Here is a 7,114-nt window from a genome sequence, read left to right as displayed (position 1 = left end):
TGTGCCAGCTCCAAACAGCAACAACAATAACAACAATAATAATATAACCCTGCACTGCTCTGACAAAAACAACGGCAATAATAATAATAATAATAATAATAATAATAATAATAATAATAATAAAACCCTGCACTTAATGTACCTTTATTTTGCTAACTCCAACAACGACAATAAGGATAATAAAACTTCTGCACTGAAAGCTAGCTCCAATGACAACAATAAAACAACAACAACAATAATAATATAACCCTGCACTGAATGCAGTTCTATTGTGCTAACGACAACTATGACAATAACAACAATAATAAAATCCCTGCACTGAATGCAGCTCTAATGTGGCAACCCCAATAATAATAATAACAACAACAACAATAATAACCACTGCGCTAAATACAGTTCTATTGTGCCAGTTCCAATGCAGGCACAGAGACATGCCAGGCCCATGGTACCCTTTTCCAAATACTCCAAAACCATGCCCCCACTGACCTGTCAATCAACCCCCCCCCCCTCCCTCCAGCTTGCCCTATTTGAGAAGGGGTTAACCCTCGATGTGGCCAACTAATCCTTCTGCAAGGACACCGAAAGAACAGCACCCAGCAGCAGCAGCAGCAGCAGTGGCCGCAATAGCAGCTTATGGGATTTTCCTTGGGGTGGGGTGGGATTATCTGGCCTTCCTGGAGGGAGGGGGGACCGTCTTTCTCCTCCATCTCCAGCCATTTCCATGGGCCTGGCGACTGCGCAAACCGGCGCCTATAAATACCCCATTGCCTCTTGGCACCTCCGGGTAGTTTCTCCTCCACTCTCCAGGCATTTGCTGTTTTTAAAACATAAGGGATATGAATGCAGGCATGCAAGGGCGGAATTGGGATATGAATCAAGTAAGGAAAGCCAAATCCATAATACAGGGTGCAACTACACTGCAGAATGAATGCAATTTGACACCACTTTAAACTGTGATGGCTCAGTGCTATGATACAAAGCTGGACGGGACCACTTGAGGTCATGTAGTCTAACCCTATGTGATTCTCGAAGTTGTCGTTCAATACAAAACCATTGAGGGCTATGGTTTAATGGGAGACCACCCACGAATGCTTCGAATACAAAAGAAACCGTGGAAAGCTTTGGAGAGTTGTCAAGAAGAGGGAAAAAGGTGCCTCTACATGGTGGAATGAACGCAGTTTGGCACCACTTTCACTGCCATAGCTCAATGCTATGGAATCCTGGGAGTTTTAGTTTAAAGGGCCCTGCAAAACGACTAAACATAACAACAACAAATATAATGATGATGATGATGATGATGATGATGATGACTGGGTTGTCGTGAGTTTTCTGGGCTGTCTGGCCATATTCCAGAAGCATTCTCTCCTGACATTTCACCCACATCTATGGCAGGCATCCTCAGAGGTTGTGAGGTGTGTTGGCTATCTGGCCATATTCCAGAAGCATTATCTCCTGACGTTTCACCCACATCTATGGCAGGCATCCTCAGAGGTTGTGAGTTCTGTTGGCTGTCTGGCCATATTCCAGAAGCATTCTCTCCTGACGTTTCACCCACATCTATGGCAGGCATCCTCAAAGACTGTGAAGTGTGTTGGCTGTCTGGCCATGTTACAGAAGCATTCTTTCCTGACGAAACGCCCACATCTTTGGCAGGCATCCTCAGAGGTTGTGAGGTGTGTTGGCTGTCTGGCCATATTCCAGAAGCATTCTCTCCTGATGTTTCGCCCACATCTATTGCAGGCATCCTCAGAGGTTGTGAGTTCTGTTGGCTGTCTGGCCATATTCCAGAAGCATTCTCTCCTGACGTTTCACCCACATCTATGGCAGGCATCCTCAAAGACTGTGAAGTGTGTTGGCTGTCTGGCCATGTTACAGAAGCATTCTTTCCTGACGAAACGCCCACATCTTTGGCAGGCATCCTCAGAGGTTGTGAGGTGTGTTGGCTGTCTGGCCATATTCCAGAAGCATTCTCTCCTGATGTTTCGCCCACATCTATTGCAGGCATCCTCAGAGGTTGTGAGTTCTGTTGGCTGTCTGGCCATATTCCAGAAGCATTCTCTCCTGACGTTTCACCCACATCTATGGCAGGCATCCTCAAAGACTGTGAAGTGTGTTGGCTGTCTGGCCATGTTACAGAAGCATTCTTTCCTGACGAAACGCCCACATCTTTGGCAGGCATCCTCAGAGGTTGTGAGGTGTGTTGGCTGTCTGGCCATATTCCAGAAGCATTCTCTCCTGATGTTTCGCCCACATCTATTGCAGGCATCCTCAGAGGTTGTGAGTTCTGTTGGCTGTCTGGCCATATTCCAGAAGCATTCTCTCCTGACGTTTCACTCACACCTATGGTAGGCATCCTCAGAAGTTGTGAGTTCTGTTGGCTGTCTGGCCATATTCCAGAAGCATTCTCTCCTGACGTTTCACTCACACCTATGGTAGGCATCCTCAGAAGTTGTGAGTTCTATTGGCTGTCTGGCCATATTCCAGAAGCATTATCTCCTGACCCACATCTATGGCAGGCATCCTCAGAGGTTGTGAGGTGTCTTGGCTGTCTGGCCATATTCCAGAAGCATTCTCTCCTGACGTTTCGCCCACATCTATGGCAGGCATCCTCAGAGGTTGTGAGGTCTGTTGGAAACGGGGCATGTGGGGTTTTTATATCCAGGGTGGGAGAAAGAACTCTTGTCTGTTGGAGGCCAGTGTGAATGTTGCAATTAATCACCTTGATTAGCCTTCATGGCCTTGCCAGCTTCAAGGCCTGGCTTCTTCATGCCTGGGGGAAACCTTTGTTGGGTATGACTGGGTTTATATTGAGCTGTAGTTTCCTGACTCTCAAGGGGTTGGTCTAGATGACCTTTGTGGTCCCCTCCTTTGCCCTTTTTCTGCAAAACAGAACTCTCTATTGATTCCTTTTCAAAGGAGATTATTTCCACCTAACTTTCATTGCCTTCTAGTTTTCAGAGCCTTGTTTAGAAATGGATCTAGGATGCCCGGATGTATTGAACGCTTTATCTTTATGTTTCAAAGCTGCTGCCCTTTCCAAATCTTCCGAAACCCACAGCTTTTGCAAAGCCGTCTCTCCCTCCAGGCCTGCAGCAAGGTCGGAGGAAGGGCAGTCAGGAAAGTCCCAGGTCCCTCTCTGCCCATTTCTTTCGCTCCAGAAACTTGGCAAGGCTTCCTATTTTGCAAAGAGGAGGGAGAGGGGATGCAAGCCTTGGCAGAGAATGGGAAACTGGGCTCCATGCCCCTCTTTTGCCTTTTTTCCCCCACACAAAGTGACATCACACATTGGGGGAACCGCTCTTTGGGAATTATTTTTTTGACTTGGATGGATGATTTCTTTGGTAGGAAGGAGAAATTAAATTAAACCCAGATTAATAATAATAATAATAAATTAAAAACACCCCCTTTTTCAATGGCAGGGAAAGTATGTAGATGGGGAAGGGGGGGGGGGAGATAATGGAGGGCTTTGGAAGCGGCCAGGGGAAGCTGTGTCCTCTTCCATTCAGGCCATTCTTCCCTCCCTCCCTTACAATCCCACATCTCCCATTCATAAGAGCCCTATTTTTTGCTCTTGAATGAATGGAGGAGGCTGCTCAAACTGGTCCCCAATGCAACAGCGCTGCCTCCTGGTCGAGCCCAGGAACTGCATCGAGCGCAATGCAAGGCAGGAAGACCAGAATTGCACTAGAAATCCGGAGATAGATAGGATCAATAAAAATAGATTCACAAAGACACCCCAAGCTCATCCAGTTCAGCCCTCTAAGAAGAAGACAGACCTTTAGGAGGTTGGGACAGGACCCTATAGGGCAGGCACAGGCAACCTTTAATAGTAGTAGTAGTAGTAGTAGTAGTAGTAATAATAATAATAATCTAATCTTCACATGACGTGGATTGACTACAAAAAGGCCTTTGACTCACTCCCACACAGCTGGATCATCAAGTGCCTGGATGCCATCGGGATTAGTAAAAACGTTGGCACCTTCATTGAAAACATGATGGCGCACTGGAAAACTGAACTGTTTGTTGGAAATGAAAGCTATGGACTTGTCAACATCAGGAGAGGAATTTTCCAGGGAGACTCATTGTCCCCTCTGCTTTTCATTATTGCCATGATCCCTCTGTCAACAATCTTACAAAAAACAAATCTCGGCTATCAAACATCTAAGAATTCTCACAAAATTTCGCATCTCATGTACATGGATGACCTGAAGCTCTATGGAAAAAGGGAAACTGAAATCCAGTCTCTGACTAACACTGTCCGAATTTTTAGCACTGATATCAGCATGGAGTTTGGTTTGGACAAATGTTTGACAGTGTCATTGAAGAAGGGAAAAATCATGGAAAGTGAGGGCATAAATATGCCTAATGGCCAAACAATAAAGTGTCACCAGCCAGAGGCCTATAAATACCTGGGAATATTACAGCTGGACAACATCAAGCATGAACAGGTGAAAACTGGTCAGCAAAGAATATTATACACAAAGGGTCAGAAAAATTCTCAAAAGCAAGCTCAATGGAGGCAACACCATCAAGGCCATAAACACCTGGGCCATACCTGTCATAAGATATACTGCTGGCATCATAAACTGGACACAGATGGAACTGGACAATTTGGACAGAAAAACAAGAAAACTCATGACCATTCATCATTCACGTAGAGGACTCTTACAAGTAAAACAAGCAGTCAAAGAAGAAGAACATGCCCTGGCAGAATATGTAAAGCAAAGTGAAGAACCTGCTTTGATTGAAGTAAAAAATCAGAAACTCCTCAAAGCACAGCAGACAAAAAACCAGTACAAGAAAACCGCACTACAAACTAGAGCTGACAGCTGGCACAACAAAACATTGCATGGGAAGTTCCTTGACAAAATTGAAGGAAAAGCTGATAAGGAGAAGACCTGGCTCTGGCTCACGAATGGGACCCTGAAGAAGGAGACAGAAGGCCTGAGACTACAAACAGAGGCACAACTATGTGGCCCAAATGATTCATTGGAACTTATGCCTCAAGTACCACCTCCCAGCAGTAAAGAACTGGTGCGATCACAAACCTGCAAAAGTCTTGGAAAATGAGCACGCAAAGATACTGTGGGACTTCCGAATCCAGACTGACAAAGTTCTGGAACACAACACACCAGACATCACAGTTGTGAAAAAGAAAAAGGGTTGGATTATTGATGTTGCCATCCCAGATGACAGTCGCATTGATGAAAAACAACAGGAAAAACTCAGCCGCTATCAGGACCTCAAGATTGAACTTCAAAGACTCTGGCAGAAACCAGTACAGGTGGTCCCGGTGGTGATGGGCACACTGGGTGCCATGCCAAAAGATCTCAGCCGGCATTTGGAAACGATAGGCATTGACAAAATTACGATCTGCCAACTGCAAAAGGCCACCCTGCTGGGATCTGCGCGCATCATCCGAAAATACATCACACAGTCCTAGACACTTGGGAAGTGTTCGACTTGTGATTTTGTGATACGAAATCCAGCATATCTATCTTGTTTGCTGTGTCATACAATCTATATATATAAAAGAGTGATGGCATCATGGCGACTCACAAAACAACAAAAGTACAGGCCCCCCAACCTCAAAATTTGACAACACAACCCATCATCCACGCCTCAAGGTTGATACAACAAAAAGAAAAGAAAAATAAAGTCCTAATTAGAGGGAGAGCAATAATTTTTTTTATCCAATTGCTGCCAGTTTAGAGGGCTAATCTCTGCCCACTTGGTTGCCTAGCAACCAAGGGACAGCCAGGTTTCAGTCAGGGGACAGGCAGATTTAGGCCTCACTGAGTCTTCTTCCACAGATTATCTAATTTGCACTGGATTATATGGCAGTGTAGACTCAAGGCCCTTCCACACACTATATAACCCATTTGTAATCTTATATTATCTGCTTTGCACTGGATTATCTTGACTCCACACTGCCATATAATCCACTTCAGTGTGCATTTTATACAGCTGTGAAGAAGGGGCCTCAGATAATCCAGTTCTGAGCAGATAATATAAGATTAGAAATATACAGTAGAGTCTCACTTATCCAACGTAAACAGGTCGGCAGGATAAGTGAATATGTTGGATAATAAGAAGGGATTCAGGAAAAGCCAATTAAACATCAAATTAGGTAATCGTTATACAAATTAAGCACCAAAACATCATATTATACAACAAACTTGACAGAAAAAGTAGTTCCATGCGCAGTAATGCTATGTAGTATTTACAGTAGAGTCTCACTTATCCAACGTTCTGGATTATCCAACGCATTTTTGTAGTCAATGCTTTCAATATATCGTGATATTTTGGTGCTAAATTCATAAATACAGTAATTACTATATAGCATTACTGTGTACTGAACTACTTTTTCTGACAAATTTGTTGTCTAACATGATGTTTTGGTGCTTCATTTGTAAAATCATAACTTAATTTGATGTTTAATAGAGTTATCCTTAATTCCTCATTATCCAACATATTCGCTTATCCAATGTTCTGCCGGCCCGTTTATGTTGGATAAGTGAGACTCTACTGTACTGTATTTACAAATTTACCACTAAAATATCACAATGAATTTAAAACACTGACTACAAAAACATTGATTATGAAAAGGCAGACTGCGTTGGATAATCCAGAACATTGTATAAGCGAATGTTGGATAAGTGAGATTCTTCTTTAATATGAAATAATTACTGGGATAGAATAATGCAGAACAATATAATCTCTAAAACCAGGACAGTAAATAAACAGGGGAATTCCACACAGGAAACAATCAGGGCCAGCTAACACCTCCCAACAAAGTATTCCCATCATCAAAGTCTGGAAAATCCTCTGTTTTCTCAGGGCCACAGACAGTAGAAGCACATAAAATATCGCAAACAACACCACTCTGAAAACAAGGGAATTCCAGACAGGAAACAATCAGGGCCAGCTAACACCTCCCAACAAAAAATTCACTCAGGGAGGAAACAGCCAGGCTTTAAAGCTGCAAGGCCATTACATCCTAATCATTTTTCCTAATTACAGCATTCATACTTGCCTCCAACAAACAAAAAAACCCAATCAGAAATATTGTATATTCACAACCTTTAGGAAATAATATCCCCTGATGGCTCAG

This window comes from Anolis carolinensis, chromosome 6 (assembly GCF_035594765.1).
Source record: "Anolis carolinensis isolate JA03-04 chromosome 6, rAnoCar3.1.pri, whole genome shotgun sequence".
Lineage (NCBI taxonomy): Eukaryota > Metazoa > Chordata > Lepidosauria > Squamata > Dactyloidae > Anolis > Anolis carolinensis.
The sequence above is the reverse complement of the archived record's forward strand: the minus strand, read 5'-3'. Positions refer to the sequence as shown.